At 46.4% G+C, this 22,992-nt stretch overlaps 1 long non-coding RNA gene across 1 annotated transcript; it reads right to left on the minus strand.

Moving 5' to 3' along the window:
- Positions 1 to 2,162: 2,162 nt before the first annotated feature.
- LOC141152826 (uncharacterized) lies at positions 2,163 to 22,642 on the minus strand. Its single transcript, XR_012247161.1, has 5 exons — positions 21,748 to 22,642; positions 7,907 to 7,978; positions 3,572 to 3,712; positions 3,306 to 3,450; positions 2,163 to 3,224 (listed from the first exon to the last, which is right to left on the minus strand). It is a non-coding gene; the product is annotated as an uncharacterized lncRNA (long non-coding RNA).
- Positions 22,643 to 22,992: the final 350 nt, after the last annotated feature.

Genomic DNA, 22,992 nt, shown 5'->3' on the forward strand with positions numbered 1-22,992 from the left:
AAATTGAAAATAAAAAATCTGTTCTACAGCCAATTATCCACTCCTTGTGTTTTCAAACTGGCATGAGTAGCTACACCACCCATGAATGGGCACAACAGCTCACCCCTTCCTTCAGGTTAACCTTGGCGAGTCAGCCTCTGGTGATGGCTCCTCTGTGGCTATAATGTTTTCCTGTACATAAGATTAGCTGGGTCATGGCAAGGTGATAGTGATAAGGTCACTGAATAGAATTGATGTGTGACCTGTTGATGAGCAAACAATGGAGGCAAACACAGCCAATGACAAGTGACTACATATGTGAAAACTCCCTAGCAAACAAAAAAAAAACCCTTTCAAATGTCCAACCAAAACTACAAAACGTGCACTCAGTGCTGTAGTCAATTTTTTTTTCAATACTAATTACTAGTGTGAGATTATAATGTTGCCTTGTATCTCTTCTTTTTTTTGTCTTTTCTAATTATATATTTTTCCTTTTCAGGTTTTTGGCCACAGGAGAGAGCTATACATCACTGCACCTCCAATTTAGGGTGGGTAAATCCACCATTTCCAGAATTGTGAGGTGCACATGTACCGTCATCTGGCAGTAGTTGCAGCCCATCGTGATGCCTTCCCCAACCGAGGAGACTTGGCTGCAGGTCGCAGCAGGCTTTCAAACTCTGGCCAATTTTCCCAACTGCATAGGTGCGATGGCAAACATGTGAGAGTTCAGCAGCCACCACGATCAGGATCACGCTTCTTTAATTATAAGAAGTATTTTTCCGTGGTCCTGATGACGGTGGCTGATGCACATTACAAATTTGTGGCCATCGACGTTGGTGCTTATGGCAGTACAGGGGACTCTCGGGTGTTGTGATCACAGATTGGGCTGCAAATTCTTGAAGATGGCGGAACGCTCCCAGCCCCAAGACCTTTGCCGGGTTCCACAGATCCAGTTCCCTTTGTGATGGTATCGGATGAGGCATTTCCCTTAATGACCAACCTGCTGCGCCCATACCCACGAAGGGCACTGGATGACCGGCGGAGGATTTTTAATTATCGGCCGAGTCATGCACGCAGATATGTGGATTGCAGCTTCGGAATCATGTGTAGTCAGTGGAGGATCTTTCACACTGCCATCCAGTTGGATACAGAGACAGTTGACACTGTAATTAAGGCATGCTGTGTACTCCACAACTATGCTCATGAATACAGCACTGAGCAAGATGAGGAGTCACAGCTGTCAGAATTAATTCCAGAGGTCAACTTGGCTTCGGGAAGGCAATCCAACTCTGGTGCCAGGGTGCGAGAAACCTTCACTGACTACTTCATGAGTCCTGAAGGTGCCGTGCAATGGCAATACTCCTATGGCGGTGGTGTGCAGCCTGACCAGGAGAGAAGATCTGATGCCCAATAAAAGAAGAATTTCGAGGAGAGTTGTTCTTGTCAAAATTGATAAAACCTTTCTAACTAATAAATTTGTTTTAGCTTACAATCTTGTGTCCATATTCAGTTATCACCTTATATGTGTTTCTTTATGACCATACGTCTACGCATAAGTTTAAGTCTATGACAGCCACAACAATGGTAGAATGTGACTATCATACACTTACATTGTGACCCCTACCTCTGATTATGCTCAGTCACAAGTACTGGTCACAAGATGGCTTTACAGTGCAGCACCCATGAAGATAATCCAGCTACTTGACCGCCCCCTCCCCCCCAAAAAATAAAAAAAAACGTGAGATATTCAAACCTGTCCCTGGGAATCGGCGGTACTACTAGAGCGATCTTCCCAAGTACTGGCTGCTAAAGTCATCACTCACCATTGTCATTTGCTGGTGCTCTGAGCAGAACAAGCTAAGAACAATGTTGTGACAATTCATCCCTTTGTCGTCAAGTCATATCAATTTAAATTTATTTATTTTTTTATTAAAAATCAAATCGCCTACATACAGACAGCCAAACATGAAGTGTCATAATAATTAAATTATTGTTCCCCTGAAATGTGTGCCGGTCAGGGGCCCATTTTTTTTTGTTAGATGAAATTTTTCACTGACACTACCCAAACACATATACTGTATATACTCTAAATTTTACCTGAAGTAAAATAGACATTTTGTTTTAAATGTTAATTTATTTTTATAAAACTTAAATATTGTAGAAAATGTGCAAAAACTTGAAACTACAAAAATAAAAAAAAATGTGCAAACAAATATCTGGACAAACATTGTCCATAACTTTACAATGTCCCATCAAACACTTCAGAGGCCAAGCTGTCAACAGTTTTGGTCCATAAAGAACGGGCAGCACCTGTAGTTCGTGTCAGTATATAAAACTAAACACCTTTTCTTACAGTCACCTACGCCTGAAGCCTGGTGTAGATGAATAGAAGAAAAGGTGTTTAATGCATTTTTATTTATTTTTTTAAAAATGTATCTAATGACATACAGGTGCTTGCTGCATGTTTTTATGGACCAAAAATGTAGACGGGGTGTAATTTATTCTACGGGAACTGATGGAAGTCTGGCTCGTACCCATACCCTTGGAACATATCCTGGGAGAAACTGGTGTTAGGAGATGGGCCAGGATGGTGGGAAGATGCTCCATGGGCCTCTGAAGGTTCTGGCCGATATGCTGCCACCTGCCCATAACGATGGGTTGCAGCTGCTGGTGGGGGAGGCCCACTGGGATTAAACACATTAAAAATCCCATTTATTATGGCTGGTGCCGAAGGCATAGGCGAGGGCGCATCAATTGCCATGACAAGAGCATTGGCTGCTGTCATGTACAAGTTCTGCTTGTCCCGTGGCATGGATCTAAGGCCGCCTGCTATTACTAAACCAAATTTATCAAGGTCATCCTCTTTGTGGACCCTGTCCATAAGACTGAGGGTGCGAGTAGTGAGGGCTTCAAGGGCGCTACTCCCAACCTCTTGGCTTTTGGACTTTTTATTTCCAGCCCTTCTCGATGCCACGGGACGGGCAGAACCAGCCCCCATCCCAGTGAGCCTAGACGCACCAACAGCAGAGCTACCTTCAGCGCCAGAAGCAGGAGCAGCATCAGCAGCAGACCCCGGCGCAACGCCAGCAGCAGATGAGGATGCGGAGGCAGGCGAACACGAAGGACCAGCACCGTGAGGATCCGGAGAAGACAGGAGAAAGTCCTCTGAATATTCGTCGCCGCCCTGCTCCGTGCTGGTCTCGTGGTGTAGTGTTGGTGTTGTAGCCGTTACGTTGCCTTCAGTGCTGTACAATAAAGGAAAAAAAGGCATGTTAATACAACAGTTTGAAAGAAATTTTGTTTACAAATTATTATTGTGAACTTACCGCCGCAAACTCCTGTTGGTCAAAATGGAGGCCAGATGGTCTGCATACGGAACTTTTTGGCGGAGGGGTGATGACCCGCTTCACCCGGCCTCCGCTTTCATGAAGCGGTCGGTGACCGACCGCCACCTTTTTTTAACATCTTCTACTGCAATTTAAAAAAAATAAATAAATTAATTAATGTATTGCATTTCAAAAATATAGATGTTTAATTTTCTTTATCAAAAAAATGGTACAAATAACACAAAAAAATAAATAAATAAACTTACAAATTTTTTTTGTGCCACTCGATCGGCATCCTCCCACAGCGGGAAAATTTCATGCACGACAGAGGGCCATGTGTCTCGTCATTTCTGTTTGTCCTTATATACATCACTTGAACGGTCCCATATCTCAGGGTACCTCTCCTCCTACAATGTATTAACATTACAACAGTGAATTAATAAACTGAAGGGGGTGATTAAATATTTTATATATATATATATATTTTCTATGCAGATATGTATGCATGTGTATACTTGGGCACACTCTCCCCCACCCCCGTACAATAATCTTACATTTCAATGTATAGAAAAAAAAAAAAAAAAAAGTGGGCTCATGCATATTTTTAAGGAAAGAGGGAAAGCGGACTGATTTAATAGTCTGGGAAGTAGCCAAGGATCATGGCCCCTTCCCTTGCTATTTAATATCAGTCTGCAGTAGTTAGCTTAGCCTTTACAGCCCATTCTACAGATGGGACCCCCCCCCCAAAAAAAAAATAATAATAGGGTCCCCCTATAAATTGGAGCCAGCAAAGGCTAGGTGGACAGCTGCAACCTGATATTAATAGCCTAGAAAGGGGCCATGGTTATAGGCCCCCTCCCAGGCTATAATATCAGCCCTCAGCCACCCCAGATTTGGCGCATCATATTTCTGCGCCAAATCTGGCGCTTAGCCTCGCTCTTCCACGCTGCCCTGGTGCGGTGGCAGGGGGTAATAGTGGTGGGGTTCATGTCAGCGCCAGCTGCCATGAAGCCCCGGTTAGTAATGAGGGGCGTCTATAAGACACCCCCATTACTAACCTACAAAGAGTTAAGAAAAAACACACTACACCCAGAAAAAAATAATTTATTTGAAATAAAACACAATTTTATTTAATTATTAGTTTACTAAAAAAAAAAAAATTGCGCTGATTTCCCATGCACAGCTGTCACATCTGAAGATGTGACAGCTGTCATGGCTGCTGTATGCTCACACTGCCGGGAACATGTCCGCTCCCGGCAGCGTGAGCCCTGACTGAGGTCACTGGAGTGCATTCAGTCAGCCCAGCTCCGGTGACCTCCTTTACAGCCCTGCTGTACCGTGGGAATTTCTCACGGTCAGCGGGGCCGTAAAGGAGCTCACCGGAGCAGCGCTACCTGAACTCCGGCGAACTCGCTTATGCAATGACGGGGCTGCTTTACGGCCCCGTCATTATAGCAGCGGCAGCGGTTTAGAGCGGTCACATTTTATGTGGCAGCTCTAAACTGGAGATCTTCGTGGGACACTCGTGGACTACTACGGAGGGGTAAGGATAAAATTGTGGTTTATTATTTTATATTTTATTACAGGAAATCGATGGCTTTGGGGAATTAGGTGTCTAGGTGAGTATAGGTGTATTTTTTTATTTTTTACTTTATTTTAGGTGGCGATCGGCAATGTATAAACTAATTTATTTTAGGTAACCACTGGCCACCAATTAAATGTATTTAAAATTTATTGGGGACAATAAATAAATAAATAAATATGGGGGCCTAAAAAAATAAAACATGTATAGGGGCAAAAATATAAACCTATGGGGGCCAAAATAACATACGGGGCAGTTTAATGGACACAGTAGGGCAATTTAAATAGCAGGATCAGGCTGATGGGAACTACTGCTCCCATCGAGCAGATCCTGCTGGCACGAGTGGACGGGGGACAGATATAGGCCGATGGGAGTAGTAGTGTCACATCGGCCTATGTCTGCCTGCACGCAGACACCCCGCAGACACCTAACACACTAATCATGAGCGGGACCATTCAGCTCCATCCGCTTGTACCACCCCAGGTGCTCAGCCATGATTCAGGAAGACAGGAATGGTATGGGATTCTCGTTTTCCTGGATTTATGGGATGGTCTGGGATGGCTGGAACGCCCCCGCATGAGGTCACTTCCCATTTGCTGCGGTCTTGTGATCCAAAATCGCAGCAAATGCGCTTCAATTCCGCAAGTAGTTTTTCATACTTGCGGATTTGAAGCGGCTCAATGCAAGTCAATGGCGACGAAAACGCAGCGCTTCCGCAAAAGAATTGGTAGTGCTGCGTTTTTTTCCGCAAGCGGAAATTTCCGTAGCATGTGCACAGCACATGCGGATTATCATTGGGGAACATTGCTGCCCTTCTATCATGCGTTTTTAATGCGTTTCCGCAGCAGCAAAAACGCTGCGGAAACGCATTAAAAACGCATCGTGGGCACGCAGCCTTATATTCTAGGTTCTTCAAAAGACTATCAGCTGTGTATCCACCAGACTTCTGCACAAAACAACTGATGGTCCCAACCCCATTTATAAGGCAAGAAATCCCACTTATTAAACCTGACAGGGCACACCTGTGAAGTGAAGACCATTTCCAGTGACTACCTCTTGAAGCTCATCAAGAGAATGCCAAGAGTGTGCAAAGCAGTCATCAAAGCAAAAGGTGGCTACTTTGAAGAACCTAGATTATAAGACATATTTTCAGTTGTTTCACACTTTTTTGTTAAGTATATAATTCCACATGTGGTAATTCATAGTTTTGATGCCTTCAGTGTGAATGTACAATTTTCAAAGTCATGAAAATACAGAAAAATCTTTAAGTGAGAAGGTGTGTCCAAACTTTTGGTCTGTACTGTATATATATAATTTGGTGCTTTTTTTCAGAATCTTGTACATTGGTCCTAACGCCATTGAATCTCTTGAGAACCATAACTTTCTTTAGCTCTGTTTTTCACTGCATGTAGAAGATAGAGTGTTAGACAGGAGTGGACCAAGCATTCCAGGAGTTTAGAGACAGGTCTGTAGTTAGCAGTGCAGCTCTGATCGAGAGATGTTTTTTTAAGTAAAGGGGTTATGATGGCATGTTTAAATGAGGATGGAAAGATACCTGAAGAAAGAGAGGTTAAATATTTTAGTCAGGTGAGTGGTGACCACCAGTGAGAGAGACTGCAGGAGATGTGAGGGAATGGGGTCAATGTTGCAGGTTGTAGGCCGACAAGAAGCGAGGAGATGGGTAAGCTCTTCTTTTGTAACAGGCTCAAGTGAGCTTGAAGTGCGGCAGGGAAGGGTATACAGGCACTGGGGAGATTGGGCTGAGACGTCGTGATGGATGTGGTTGATTTTTTTTTAGGAAATAAGTGGCCAAACTTGTGACATTTGTGTGACATTTTAAGGTCTTAAAAGGATATTCCACTTATTTGATCCGTTCAAGTAAAGCCACATGTTGCAGCAGCGTTCTTTTGTGACTTTCAGAAGCAATAATCGTGGTAGGGATAAACTCATCCCTATACTATATATTAAATTATAGATAAATACTTTACACTGCATTCTTTATATAAACTCTGAAGATCACTAGCAAAATCTCATGGATCAGATCCTATATTCTACTCTGTAGTTATCATAGTACCACTAGGTAGCAGATTGACTAGAAGTTTGAAAGCAACTACTGGAAAAAGTCAGGTCATTTTCACAATTTCCTTGGACCCATAAAGAGGTTTTTTTACTGTTATAATCTGAATAAAATGTATTACAGTTGCAAAAACATTATTAAGATAAAACACAAGGAGTTGTCTTGGTCATAGGGCTTGAATTCACAGACAAAAGGTCATATTACATGGACCAATGATCATGGCAGATTATCGGGAATAAACATTTGTATAAATCCTCCATATTTTCCTTTACACAAGGTGGCATCAGTCACCTGATGAATGAGCGAACACTCCTTCATCAGATGATTCTGTCCTTCTGATTGCCCCAAAAGTCGAAACAGTGAAGTTCTACCCAGAATCAATGATTGCTGAAGATGAATTCAATCCTCATCTCAGCTGATAATCAGACAGTTATCCTGAATGACAGCTTCATTGCCGCTAATCAGCTACATCATCTGCCAGTGTAGAAGGACCAGCAATTTGTACAATTTTCACAGACAATATCCCTGCAGCATTCTCTAGCTATTTAAAGGGGTTATATCATTTTTAATAATGACGACCTATTCCATGGTTAGATCATCATCATTAGATTGTTGACGGTTAGACATCTGGGACCCCAGCTCACCATGCACAGTGCCGTATATTGTATAATGGCTTTGCTATGTATTGCAGCTCAGTTCCGTAGACTTGAATAAGGCTGAGGTGCACCAAGGCCACGTGACTGATGTACAGTGACACCACTGGCCTAAGAAGAGACTCTGGTGCTCAGGGAACAACTGGTGTCTTCAAACAGCTGATCGGCGGGGGTCCCAGCTGATGTGATAATAATGTCCTATCCTGAGGATTGGTCATCATTGTTTAAAATGGGATAACCCCTTGTCAGCTTGTCAGCGGACTCCCCACATGAGCAATGAAATGCACACCTTCTTTCAGATCCTTTTTAATTTCATCACATTTGGAGAACACATCTGATTTTTTATCCATTGTTTCAAAATCTGTAGAAAAATAAATAAAAACAATTATAAGCAAGCAACTATAGGACTGTGATGTCATTTGTACAATCATGCAATAATGATGGATTTAATTATTACAAAAGTCAAAAATAGCATTTGATAAAAACTGAACAATGTCTTTGGTTTGACAGTTTTGACGTTTGTAGGAGTTTTAAACAATTTTTTTTTTATAAAAGATAATAGTTTACAATATGTTCTTAAAAGAAATAGATCCTAGTTACTTACCGGTAACAGGATTTTACAGAGCCCATGACAGCACCACCTGAGAGAGGGTATCCGCTCACCAAGGACAGGAACCTACTGAATAAAAAGGCGGTACCTCTCCTCCACATCAGTTTTTGTTTCAGAGCATGAGAGGGCCTCCGAAGACAGGTTAATACATAACCGCCACCACAACATTTGTAATAAACACCTTAAAAAGTGCACACCATAGTGATAAAGGGGAGGGAATTAATAGGGTGCTGTCATGGGCTCTGTAAAATCCCGTTACCGGTAAGTAACTAGGATCTTTTCCCCTTCTCCCATGACAGCACCACCTGAGAGATTTATAGAGATCAGACACCAGAGGGAGGGATCACCGTTGCAACACCTTCCTACCAAAGGATAGATCAGTAGAAGAGGAAAGGTCAAGATGGTAATGTTTGTAGAATGTAGGGGGGAATGACCAAGTTGCCGCCTTACATATGATGTCGATGGGCACATCCGCCTTCTCAGACCAGGAAGCAGCTACCGCTCTGGTGGAGTGGGCCTTCAGGTTCTTTGGAACCGGCAGATGGCTAGAAGAGTATGCTAAGGTAATAGTATCCCTGACCCATCTAGCTATGGTCCCTCTTGTAACCTTAAGCCCTTTCCTAGCCCCCTGAAAGGATATAAATAAGGAGTCACTTTTCCTCCAGTCTTTTGTCACCTCCAAATACTGGACTAACACCCTCCTAACATCTAAGGTGTGAAGCTTATGTTTCTCAGAATCCCTAGGGTTAGGATAGAAGGAAGGGAGAGTGATTACTTGCGTCCTATGGAATTTGGAGGCTACCTTTGGGAGATAGAGTAATCTTAAGGCCAGACCCAGCCTATCCCTACATACTTGAGTGAATGGATGGTTAACAGATAGTGCGTGTAAGTCACTGACTCTACGAGCTGATGTCAGGGCTACCAGTAGGGCAGTCTTTAAAGTTAGAATTTTTTTCTGAAACTTCCTCTAAGGGCTTGAAGGGAGGTTTGGTTAGTGTCTCCAGAACCAAATTAAGGTCCCAAGGAAGCATCCATGGAGTAGGAATAGGCCTGGACCTATCACAAGCTTTAATAAATCTGATGATCCACCTATTCGCCGCCAAGTGATAATTATATAGTGCCCCCAGAGCTGATACCTGTACCTTAAGAGTACTGGTGGCTAGTCCCATGCTTAACCCCTTCTGGAGGAATTCTAGTATGGCATCAATAGGAATCCTCCCTTTGGCGGACTGACCCGAGGTAGACAGGAACTTAGCCCAGGTTCTACCATAGATCCTAGTCGTTACCGGCTTTCTACTCGTCAGTAGGGTAGTAACCAGATCCGGAGAAAACCCCCTTTGTGTCAATAACGACCTTTCAAAATCCAGGCCGTCAAATGCAGGCCCGATCTTTGGGGATAACAGACTGGGCCCTGCCTGAGGAGATCCGGGATGTCCGGAAGAACCCATGGATCTGCTTGGGACATTCTCTTCATCCAAGTGAACCATGGTCTCTTGGGCCAGAACGGGGTGATCAATATAACCCTCGCCTGTTCCTCTCGGATCTTCGTCAGGATAGTAGGGATCAGCATTAAAGGGGGAAAGGCATAGGCTACAGTAAAATCCGAAGGAATCTGCAGCGCGTTCACCGCAAATGCCCCCTCTTTTGGATTCAAAGAGCAAAAGATTTTGGTCTTTCGATTGTGTCTGTTTGCAAATAGATCTATCTGAGGCTGTCCCCATTGGCCCACAATCTGCTGAAATACGACTGGATTCAATTCCCACTCTCCTTGTTTTAAGATGTGACTACTCAGGAAATCGGCCTTTACGTTGTCCTCTCCTTTTATACGCAGCGCCGAGAACGTGAACAGCTGACTCTCGGCAAAACTGAAGATCTGATCCGCTACTAACATCAGAGGGAGAGACCTGGTACCCCCCTGATTGATGTAGGCGACTGTCGATCTGTTGTCTGACATTATCCGTATGTGATGACCCTGAAGAACAGAACTGAACTTTACTAGAGCGTTTCTGGCTGCCAACAGCTCCTACATGTTGGAAGGGAGACTTGTCTCGCTGTCCGACCAGAGGCCTTGTACAGAACAATCTCCTAGGTGAGCTCCCCAGCCTTCTGCACTTGCGTCCGTCGTAATTGTATCCGACACCTGGAAGGTTCAAGGAACCCCCAAAGATAGATTGACCGGAGATCTCCACCAGTCCAGCGAGTTGATTACGACCTCTGGAAGAGATATTTTTCCATTCAGGCGACCTTTGAGCCGCCTGTCCGCTGCCAGGATCTCCTGTTGAAGACATCTGGAATGGAACTGGGCCCACTGAACCGCCGGGATGCAAGATGTCATTGTACCCAATAGAGACATTGCACTCCTCAGGGTCATGGTTGGATTGCTGATAACCCGAGATATTAGGGATCTGATCTTCAGCTTCTTTTCCTCTGGTAGAAGACAGGTTTGGTTTTATGAGTCCAGAATGAGACGCAGGAAAGACTGGACCCTCTTTGGTTCCAGCCTTGACTTCTCTAAATTTAACAGCCAACCCAGGCGTTCTAGACTGGCCATGACGTCCGCCAGGGCTAGAGCACAGAGTTGTCTTGATCTGCCCACTACTAAGAAGTCGTCCAGATAAGGGATGACCAGGATATCTCTTTCCTCAAATGTGCTGTGACCTCCAGGATAATTTTTGTGAAGACTCTTGGCGCCATGGAAATACCAAAGGGAAGAGCTGCAAACTGAAAATGCCTTGCGTGATTGCCGGACTGTACAGCTACCCTCAGAAACTGTTGATGATCTGCCAAGATCGGGACGTGGTAGTAGGCATCCTTCAGATCGAGGACGCACATATAACAGTCCAGAAATAACATCCTTATGGCCGACTTTATTGTTTCCATTTTGAACGGCCTGTAGATTAAATGGTCGCTCAGCTTCTTCAAGTTGGCAATGGTCCTGAAGGAGCCATCCGGCTTCTTCATTAGGAAGAGAGTTGAGTAGAATCCTCTTCCTTGCTCGGGTGCAGGTATTTCCACCAGAACCCCCTTCACGAGCAGAGAGAACTTCCTGCTGTAAGGCTATCTCTGCTCCGCTAGACTCCTGGGGGCTGAAATCTTGACTGTGTTCCTGGGCCTGCTCTTGAACTCCAATGTGAGCCCCCTCCTGATTATCCCTAAGATCCAAGAATTGGATGAAATTTTCTCCCAGGCGGGTAGGAAGTGGGACAACTTTCCTCCTACCTGGGGGGAACTGTCACTTAGGGGCCTTCTTATTCTCGGAGGAGGGACCCCCGAACATGAAGCCTCTGTTATACGGCTTCCTGTCTTTCCAGCTACCTTGGTCTCTGGGAGCTTTACTGCGACTGTACTTCCTCTTCCGAAAGGAGCTTTTAAACCGGGAACCAGACACAGTGGGAAACCCATGTTTCTTGTCTGTGGCCTTATCCATGATGTCATCTAGACCTTTGCCGAACAGGAAGTCCCCCTCACAAGGGATTGAGCACAGTTTAGTCTTTGATTACACATCCCCTGGCCAGCTCTTGAGCCATAATGCCCTACAGGCTGCATTAGAGAGATTTGCAGATTGGGCAGCCAGCCTAACTGAATCTGCCGATGCGTCTGCCAGGAATGCAGCCGCCCCCTGCACAAGAGGAAGGTCCGACAGAATCTTCTCCCTCGAGACATTCCCCCTAATCTGGTCTTCCAACTGTTGAAGCTAGATCATCATAGATCTAGCGGTGCAGGTGGCTGCCACTGCAGGTTTAAGGGCCCCAGCTGATGACTCCCAGGCTTGTTTAAGGAAAGACTCCGCTTTTTTATCAAGCGGGTCTTTTAAGGCCCCCAAATCCTCAAAGGGCAGAGTGGATCTTTTTGAGGAATTTGCAATGGCCACATCAATCTTAGGAGTTTTGTCCCATTTAGCCGCATCCTCTTCCTCAAAGGGATATCTCCGCTTAGAGGAGGAAGGCAGCTGACCCTTCTTCTCCGTTTTTTTTCCATTCCCTTTCTATAAGAGATCTGATCCTCTCATTAACCGGGAATGTGCGTGTCCTCATCTGGTCTAAGCCCCCGAACATAACATCCTGGACTGTTCTGGGAACTTTGGTATCAGTAATACCCATAGTCACTGACGGCTTTAACTAGTCTCTCAGTATTATCTACCGAAAAACAAGGCCTGCCCCCCCCCCCCCATCATCATCCGAAGACTCCGACGATGATTAGGAGAGATTAGAGGAGGAAGGCAGTTCTCTTGTAAAACTGGTCTCTACCGATTCCGAGGAAACCAGTTTTTGCTTCTTCCTGCGTGAGGTTAAGCCTTTTAAAGAATCCCTGACTTCTGTCTGGGTTAGATTCTTTAACTCCATAGAAAACCTCGGGGACTCCTCTGCTATGGTTCTCTGAATACAGTCCGAGCACAGGTTTTTGGCGTAGGAGGTGGGAAGACTGATCTTACATAAAGCACACTCCTTGTTTTTACTCTTAGCACTACACTTCTTCGCCTCCTGACCCAAGAATTGAAAGGAGAAAAAGAGAAAAGAGGAAAACAGAGCAGAGCACATTACTCAAGGTGAGCTTTCACGAAGATCACTCACCACACTGCCGTTCAGACTAGGGTACCGGAGGCGGTGGTTGCCGTTCACAAGAGGGCTCCCATCTGGCGGAGGTGGACTGACTAGGTCTTTTCTGACCGGTTCTGCTGGAACTCGCACACCCTCCACTGCTGTGGCTTTGGTGATGGGAAGATTCTCGATGTTCCAGTTGCTTAAGTTTCTTGCACAGCTTTGGCGGCTGTGGCTGCTGCTGTTCCTCCTGCGGCGGTGACAGCTGCTGCCCAGGTGACGGCGGCTCCTCACTCATTATGGCGGAGATGCAGACACCGCCATCTTGATTGCTCCCCATGCTTTAAAAGCAGTAGGGCTCCACCTCCTTTAGGCTCCTCCCCTTCCAGCAGCATGCTCACTCTCATTCCTCCTTTAATTATTTCCTTTTTAAACTTGGCCACCCCAGATCCTCCTTTCTTCTGCGCGTGCGCAGCCCAGCGGCACACGGCGCGCTTGCAGCAGGATGTCGGCCTCCCACCCACGCATGCGCAGACCCGGCTTCCGGCGCACTCCGTGATAGGGCGCATCACCACCCCGCGCGTGCGCAGCCCGGACTTCCGGCGCGCTCCATCACAGGGTGCGACGCGACCCCCACGTGCGCAGACCCGGAAGACCTGCTGGCCGGTGCGCTCAATCTAGTCTCTGAGGCGCAGACCCGGCCGCAGGACCCGGCGCATGCGGAGAGGACTCCGGAAGGTAGCCCCCCCCCACGCGCAGACCCGGGCAGCAGTCAGATGGGCTGAGAATAGGGACCATCTGCTGCTTCCACAGCCTCCAGACCACACCGACCCCAGAATCCACGGTCCAGGTATGTGAGGTACCACCTAGCGAGGCTTCCATCAAGGACAGGAACCAAAACTGATGCGGAAGAGAGGTACCGCCTTTTTATTTAGTAGGTTCCTGTCCTTGGTGGGCGGATACCCTCTCTCAGGTGGTGCTGTCATGGGAGAAGGGGAAAAGTCATAAGTTACTTACCGGTAACGGGATTTTTCGGAGACCATGACGGCACCATGAAAGAGGGAATCCGCCCACCAAGGACAGGAAACCTACAGGCTTAAAAGGGGGCGGCCCTCCCTCTCGCCTCAGTTTGGATTACAGAGCACTGAGAGGACCGCCCGGTTAGTAGACATAGCAACACAATCATGAAACAGTATTTCTATACAACACCAGTATGTGAGAAAAAAACGATTGATAATAGATTAGAGGTGCTCCCAAAAGGTGAAGGGAGGGAATATAAGGGTGCCGTCATGGTCTCCGAAAAATCCCATTACCGGTAAGTAACTTATGACTTTATAGGTCGACCATGACGGCACCATGAGAGAATTGCAGAGATGAAGATGTCTAGGGAGGGACCACCGCCTGGAGCACCCTTCTCCCAAATGTGAGGTCAGACGAACCACTCATATCCAGTCTATAGTGCCTATAGAAGGTAGATGGGGAAGACTAGGTAGCCGCCTTACATATGTCCTCCATCGAGACGCCAGACTTCTCCGCCCATGAGGTTGCCACCGCCCAGGTAGAGTGAGCCTTCAATCCCTGTGGCGCTTCCTCCCCGCTGGACACATAGGCAAGAGTAATGGCCTCCCTGATCCACCTAGCTATGGTGGATCTAGAGACCTTGAGCCCTTTTCTAACCCCCTGGTAAGAAACAAATAAGGAACTATCTTTCCTGAAGGGCTGGGTGATTGAAAGGTACCTAATCACACATCTTCTCACGTCTAAGGCATGAAACTCTGCTTCTTTTTGATTACTTGGATTCGGACAGAATGAGGGTAGTATTACTTCCTGGAGTCTATGGAAACTGGTAGCTACTTTAGGGAGGTATGCTGCATCCGCTCTAAGAATTATTCTATCGTCCAGGACCTGAGTAAAGGGAGGGCCCGCGGACAAAGCCTGAATATCACCAATCCTTCTAGCTGATGTTAGGGCTACTAGAAGCGCTGTTTTGAGGGAAATGGATCTAAGGGACGCTGAATCTATTGGCTCAAAGGGTGACCCAGATAACACTTTTAGAACTAAATTCAGGTCCCAGGGTACAAAATTAGTCTTGATAACTGGCCTGGATCTACCTACAGCCTATTTGAAGCGAGAAACCCAATAATTTCCGGCCAGGTCACAGTTATACAGAGCACCCAAGGCCGACACTTGGACCTTAAGGGTGCTTGTTGCCAATCCCAACTCGAGGACCCCCTGTAAGAATTCTAAAGTTTTCCCAATTAGCGCTCCTTCACCCACTGTAGAATTAGAGAAAGAAAAAATTTTTTTTCCAAACTCTAGCGTAAATCCTGGTGGTGACAGGTTTCCTACTACACAATAGAGTAGCCACTAGACCCCGGGAGAATCCTTTTTGTTCTAACAGGGACCTCTCAAATTCCACACCGTCAAGAGGGAATCCGCCCACCAAGGACAGGAAACCTACAGGCTTAAAGGGGGGCGGCCCTCCCTCTCGCCTCAGTTTGGATTACAGAGCACTGAGAGGACCGCCCGGTTAGTAGACATAGCAACACAATCATGAAACAGTATTTCTATACAACACCAGTATGTGAGAAAAAAACGATTGATAATAGATTAGAGGTGCTCCCAAAAGGTGAAGGGAGGGAATATAAGGGTGCCGTCATGGTCTCCGAAAAATCCCATTACCGGTAAGTAACTTATGACTTTATAGGTCGACCATGACGGCACCATGAGAGAATTGCAGAGATGAAGATGTCTAGGGAGGGACCACCGCCTGGAGCACCCTTCTCCCAAATGTGAGGTCAGACGAACCACTCATATCCAGTCTATAGTGCCTATAGAAGGTAGATGGGGAAGACTAGGTAGCCGCCTTACATATGTCCTCCATCGAGACGCCAGACTTCTCCGCCCATGAGGTTGCCACCGCCCGGGTAGAGTGAGCCTTCAATCCCTGTGGCGCTTCCTCCCCGCTGGACACATAGGCAAGAGTAATGGCCTCCCTGATCCACCTAGCTATGGTGGATCTAGAGACCTTGAGCCCTTTCCTAACCCCCTGGTAAGAAACAAATAAGGAACTATCTTTCCTGAAGGGCTGGGTGATTGAAAGGTACCTAATCACACATCTTCTCACGTCTAAGGCATGAAACTCTGCTTCTTTTTGATTACTTGGATTCGGACAGAATGAGGGTAGTATTACTTCCTGGAGTCTATGGAAACTGGTAGCTACTTTAGGGAGGTATGCTGCATCCGCTCTAAGAATTATTCTATCGTCCAGGACCTGAGTAAAGGGAGGGCCCGCGGACAAAGCCTGAATATCACCAATCCTTCTAGCTGATGTTAGGGCTACTAGAAGCGCTGTTTTGAGGGAAATGGATCTAAGGGACGCTGAATCTATTGGCTCAAAGGGTGACCCAGATAACACTTTTAGAACTAAATTCAGGTCCCAGGGTACAAAATTAGTCTTGATAACTGGCCTGGATCTACCTACAGCCTATTTGAAGCGAGAAACCCAATAATTTCCGGCCAGGTCACAGTTATACAGAGCACCCAAGGCCGACACTTGGACCTTAAGGGTGCTTGTTGCCAATCCCAACTCGAGGACCCCCTGTAAGAATTCTAAAGTTTTCCCAATTAGCGCTCCTTCACCCACTGTAGAATTAGAGAAAGAAAAAATTTTTTTTCCAAACTCTAGCGTAAATCCTGGTGGTGACAGGTTTCCTACTACACAATAGAGTAGCCACTAGACCCCGGGAGAATCCTTTTTGTTCTAACAGGGACCTCTCAAATTCCACACCGTCAGGTGGAGGCCAGGAGCCTGAGGGTGGAGTATTGGACCCTGGCTGAGGAGATCTGGAACTTTGGGTAGGACCCAAGGATCTGAGATGGACATATTCCTCTGGCATGAGAACCAGGGTCTTTTGGGCCAGAAGGGGGCGATCAAGAGGACCTTCGCTTTGTCCTCTCTGAACTTTCTTCGAACCATAGGTAGGAGATTTAATGGTGGGAAGGCGTAGGCCAGACTGAAATTCCAGGGTATTTGGAGAGCGTCTACCGCCAGGGGCCTCTCTCGGACCTAGGGAGCAAAAGAGTTTTGCCTTCCGATTTAGCTTTGTGTCAAAGAGATCCACCACCGGAAGACCCCATTTTTGGACTATCTGGGAAAAAATGTCCTGCTTTAGCTCCCATTCGCCCTGCCTTAAATAATGACGGCTTAAAAAGTCTGCCTTTATATTTTCTCTCCCTTTGCTGTAGAGGGCTGTTAAGGAGAGGAGATGGCCTTCCGAGATCTGAAAGAGATGATCCGCCACTTTCATTAGTGATCCAGCACGAGTACCCCCCTGATGGTTCACGTAAGCCACCGCTATGTTATTGTCTGACAAGATCCTAACGTTCTCTTTGTGAAGGAACGGTAAGAAATGCCCAACCGCTTTATCTACTGCTAGTTGTTCCTTAGTATTGGAGGAAAGTTCTCAGCGTCTGACCAGGACCCCTGGGCAACCATATCCCCCAGGTGGGCTCCCCATCCATGAGAGCTTGCATCAGTTGTAATTATTTTAGATATTTTAAACACCCAGGGAACACCTCGAGACAGGTTTTCCAAGTTCACCCACCACTGTAAAGAGTCCACATATCGGGGAGATAAGGATATCCGCCCTTCCAAGTGCCCATTTAACAAGACCTCATTATGCAAGATGTCCCATTGTAAGACCCTGGAGTGGTATTGTGCCCACATAACCCCCGGAAGGCAAGATGATAGGGTACCCAGCAAGGACATTGCAGCCCTAAGGGACATGACTGGGTTTGAAAGTGCTCTTCCACCAGCATTTTAACCCTCTGTTTCTTGGCTTCTGGAAGGAACCATATCTGGAGGTCTGAATCCAGCATGATACCCAAGAACTGTTGTATTCTTGAAGGGACTACTCTGGACTTTTCCAGATTAAGGATCCAGCCCAGACCTTCCAAGATAGAGGATACCAGTTTAAGATGATTGTGACAGTGGGAGGCCGAGTCTCCGACAATCAAAAAATCATCCAGGTACGGGATAATCAAAATATTATGCTCCCGCACATGAGACATAACTTCCGCTATCACCTTCGTAAATACCCTAGGGGCTATGGCTAGACCGAATGGCAAGGCTGCAAACTGAAAATGTCTAATTTCATCATTTATGATCAAGGAAGTCTCTATGTATAGGTACATGGTAATAGGTATATTTTAGGTCTAACACTACCATGTAACAGCCTGAGAAAAGTAATTTTATTGTGGACTTGATAGATTCCATCTTAAAGGTGGGAATTAACAAAAATGTATTTAGGGCTTTAAGGTTAATAATACACCTAAAGGACCCATCAGGCTTAGTGACCAGAAATAGCGGTGAGTAGAACCCTAGTCCCTTCTCTGCTGCCGGGACTTCTACTAAGATTGCCTTATGGACCAAGTTCAGGACCTCTGCTTGTAGGGCCGTTTGCTCCAGCGCTGAGGAACGGTTTGGGGTCAGGATGAACCTCCCACGAGGAATTCGCTGAAACTCAAATTTCAGACCGGAACCTGAGCCGTGAGTCATTGACTCGGTTTCCGGGGGCCTTGGTTAGCAGAAGAGCCGAACAGGAGCCCTTTACCTTTTGGCCTGCGGTCTTCCCATTTCTCCTGACCCCTCTGGTGTTTACTACGTAGAAACCTTATCCTATGGAAAGAGCATTTGTACGTGGGAATAGACAGGCTAGGGAAACCCCTCTTTTTGTCACTTGCTTTATCCAACAGTTCATCTAGGACCGACCCAAAGAGATGCTCCCCTTCACAAGGGATAGAGCAGAGTCTTGTTCTCGCTTGAATATCCCCCGGCCAACACTTCAGCCACAGAGCTCTACTGGCTGAGTTGGACATGGCGGCTGATCTTGCTGCCAATCTGACAGAATCAGCCGATGCATCTGCCAGAAGAGCTGCTGCCCCCTGAAGAAGTGACATGTCCGCTAAAATTTCCTTTCTGGGGGTGTTGTTTTTTAGATGGGCTTCTAGTTGGTCTAGCCAAATCATTAGGGACCTGGCGGTACAGGTAGCCGCAACCGCGGGTTTCAAGGCTCCCACAGAAGTTTCCCAAGTACCCTTGAGGAAAGTATCAGCCTTCCTATCCAAGGGGTCTTTAAGAGCCCCCATACCGTCAAAGGGGAGGGAGGAACTCTTGGACGCCTTAGCTATAGCCACGTCTATCCTGGGAGCTTTTTCCCAGGAGGAAGAAGCTGATTCTTCAAAGGGATACTTTCTTTTGAAGAATGGAGGCAGAGTACCCTTCCTTTCCGGTTTCCTCCATTCACTATGGATCAAGTCCCGAATTTTTTCATTCAAGGGAAAACTCCGTCTCTTTCTTTGTCCCAGCCCCCTGAACATAACATCCTGGACTGACTTTTCCTGTCTGGTCTCTGATGCCCATGGTAGACCGAACCATTTTAATTAAGCCGTCGACCTCACCCAGGGGAAAACAATTCTGCCCCACACCACTATCTGAGGAAGAAGCTACATCATCCGAGTCCGACTCAGACTGAGGACCGGGGGTCATCCGGGACTAGGGAGCTTTCACAGTCTGAGTCCGCTTTCCCTCGAGCCTTTTTGGAGAGGATTTTGTGAATTTCAGTCTTGACTAGGGTCTTTAAACCTGACGTTAGACTAGGGGTTTCTTCTGCCAGCGTTTGATTTATGCACGACTGGCATAATTTTTTAGGGTATCCATCAGGAAGGATGGATTTACATAACGCACACTGAATGTGCTTTGCCTTGGAGGTACATTTCTTCCCCTGTTAAAATTAGAAGGGGAGAAGGATACCCTATTACTAAGTGAACTTTCTCGAAGATCACTTACCCAGACGGCTTAAGAAAAATGTCTGATACCGGTTTGGAGGAAGGACCCTTCTCAGCCAGGGGATCCTCCCTGGAGGCTGCAGAATCATCCATCCTATTGGAGGTGTGGTGGCTGGACCTAGACACCGAACTCCGCTTTCCTGAGGACCGGCTACCAGAACCATGTGTGCGATGTGCTTTTTGGGGCTCCCCAAACAGCCGCTGAGATGGTGAGGATGGCGGCTGCTCAACTTGCTGTTGCTGATGCTGTAGCTGATCAGACTCCATGGTAAGAGAATGAAGCTTTGGGAAGCTCTGAGCCCTGCTACCTGGCCAGTTAAATAGACAGCTGGCCCATTCCCCTCAGTAGCGCACCTTTTCCTCTTTTTTTTTTTCAAATTTCCTGGGTTATTCTGACACCGGAACCCCCACTTCCGGGTTCCGGTCACGTGGTCGCTGAGTCGCGGTGACGTCATCAGGCCGCGACTCCCAGAAACCGGAAGCACGCGCCGTGCGAGGACGCACACTGCCAGGGCTCCAGGTAAGCTGCGCTTTAGCGACTCCCTGCCAGGTATCCTCCCGGTCGGGGGTGAGGGGTCGCAAATAACCTTGAGCCCCGCGTCCCCCCTCCGCCGGGCACACAGGGTGATGGTGGGCTGTCACCCCAACCTAGGGTGCAGTCCCCACCGCACTTTGGATCACAACCAGGGCAGACACTCCCACGGGAGGTGCACCTGGTTGAGGCAGAAAAAAAGGGGCTGCAACCCCAGACAGGGGCGCAGCCCCCTGCAAAAACCCAGTGCAGAAGAATGCTGTGCCTCTCCCAGATAGGGGCGCACAAGCATGGCAAAAACGCTGGAGCTGCCGATCCCTAATAGGGGCGCTGCTACGACAGCCGTCGCCATCCAGATCTTCCACGCCTGCGATAGGCTTCCTCCATCAAGGACAGGAAACCAAACTGAGGTGAGAGGGAGGGCCACCCCCTTTTAAGCCTGTAGGTTTCCTGTCCTTGGTGGGCGGATTCCCTCTCTCGTAGTGCAGTCATGGTCGACCGATAAAAATATTTGTGGCTTTATGGGGAATGCTTTTGTGTAACACAGGAAGAAATATATTGGATAGATGTGCACCTGCATGCAACCAATACTTTGAACCGAGTTTTAGTTTTCACATATATCATAAATTGTAATGTAAAACATAAAGGGGTTCTTTGGGGATTTCACTAATTACTTGTTAATAACCTGTAGAAGGAACATTTTTTGCATAGTACTTACCTTACCTTGCTATGATGATACAGTTAATACATGATGGGATGTGGCTGGTTCTTTTCCATTGACGCTAATGATATGTGGGCACTGCCTGGAGCCAGCAGAATAGCCGCCGACGGCTTCCGCTCATTTTATGCAAAACAGCGGCGCCATATTTTTTTTACCTGCGGACTTTCCTTATAGAGGTTAGGTCTATGGGGAATGCTTGCATGCTTACCCGCCGGAGAAATTGACGTGCTGCGGTGTGGAAAGACGCACCGCATATCAGTTTCCACGAGGGATACGCAGGTGCCCAGACACACATAATGGACATGGCATTTCTACAAATCCCATCCACTATACTGTAACATCCGGAAGCTGCGGGTTTGACGTTGCATAAGCCCATAGCTTCAAACTTGCAGCGGCTCCTGACTGTGTACGGTTACAGCAACACCACAATCTGTATAGTTTTATTTGTGTTTAACTACTGGACACCTCTCTAGGGCGTAGTGCCTCCACCCGAATCTTGATTGGAGCTCTCTCTCTGGGACTGCAGAAGGACGGTTATCTTCTGCCAGGGGCTGATTCGGAAAGCCCCTGCCACAGATCAGTACGCACACAGGGAACAGGAGTAAAACCGTTTAACAGGTTTATTACTATGCAGCAGAATTGAGGTGGGTATAAAGTTATAACATACAATACAAGTAACAGTGCTCTATAAAAGTCATATACACATCACAATCTACTTCTACTCCGACCCTGCAAATATAACGTAGCAGGTTTTCCCTTTATGTATTAACTCAGTCCAAACGTTGGGGCTCAGTTGCCGCAGATGTTGGCGCGCAAATTAGAACCGTTGGTGCACTTAGATGAATATTAATGTCAATAGTCTGGGTTGTAGTGTACTCACTGTAAATAGCGCTGGTAGAACCACAAGTCTCAGAAAGGCACTCACTGTGTGTCTCAAACAGTCGGATGGGTCTCTGAACACCAGCTGGGGGCGGCAGGATTCAGGCCTTTATACGGTGGGAGTGCCGGCAGAACTCCGAGTCCTTAATGTAACTTGCTTCAGAGGGTGACAGGATCGCGCTCTCTCCAGCAGCGCGGGTATCTCAGAGGGGGCCACCACACTCTGCAGCGTAGAGGAATGCAGATCCACACTGCTCCATCTTTCACAACAAGCTGCCACGCTCCTCCTCTGAACTTTCACTTCCTGCCCAGCTCCCTCCCCCAGGTCCCTCCTCCTCCAATCCACTCTCTCTCCCTCTATCCTTCCAGGCTGTGTCATCTGACTGAAACAAGGGTCCCTGGGAATTGTAGTCCACTGCAGCTCAGGGGAAAACAGTTAATGTCTGTAGATCCCTGTTTAACAGCAGCTGCAAAGCTCTTCTTAGTGGCTGTAAGTTCCAGTATACCGGTAGCTACCCTGACAGTTCCATGTGCAGGTGTTACATATTATTATTATTATTATTATCCTTTCAAACCAAAACTATCTGTGACACAGATGCCTTACCGTTAAACTATAGGTTCATTATTGGATTATTTAGGTAGTGATATATAATAATAATAATTACACAGCAAAAGTAAATTGGGAGTTTGCAGCCAGTACTTGGGTGAATGGAAATAAAAATTTACAATAAAGACATTTTATCATTAGACCCCTTTAAGAAATTATGCAAATATAAAAGTCACTTGGAAATAGATATGTAGTAAGTTATTGCCTCCCAATTTTCTTTGGCTATGTAATTTACCATGCAAATAGACAGTGTGTCTGAAACTCTTAACACGTCAGGATGACAGTGTCAGATATTAAAAGTAAAACACCCCTGTAGTTTGTGTGCTAAATAGTCATAATTAAAAAAAAAAGTAATAATAATAATCTTATTCCTATCAGGATTTGAACTCTGACACTGCAGTTTCAGAGACTAATGCCTTACCATTGCACTATCCAGTCAAACGATAGTAGCTAGCAGCTTTTCTTGTCTTATGAGATCAACCATGAAAATACTCGGTGACTAAAACTCATTGTGATTCTGATGTTTGAAGAAAGTCACACATCAGATTCACACATCAGAATCAAACATCATTTGAATTTGGCTTGCTTGCAGTCTGTACATAAGTCCCAATGAGTTTTAGACAAGTTTGCACTGAAAAT

The sequence above is a fragment of the Phyllobates terribilis genome, unplaced genomic scaffold (assembly GCF_046119375.1).
Source record: "Phyllobates terribilis strain yellow unplaced genomic scaffold, ASM4611937v1 Scaffold_7__3_contigs__length_470593459, whole genome shotgun sequence".
NCBI lineage: Eukaryota > Metazoa > Chordata > Amphibia > Anura > Dendrobatidae > Phyllobates > Phyllobates terribilis.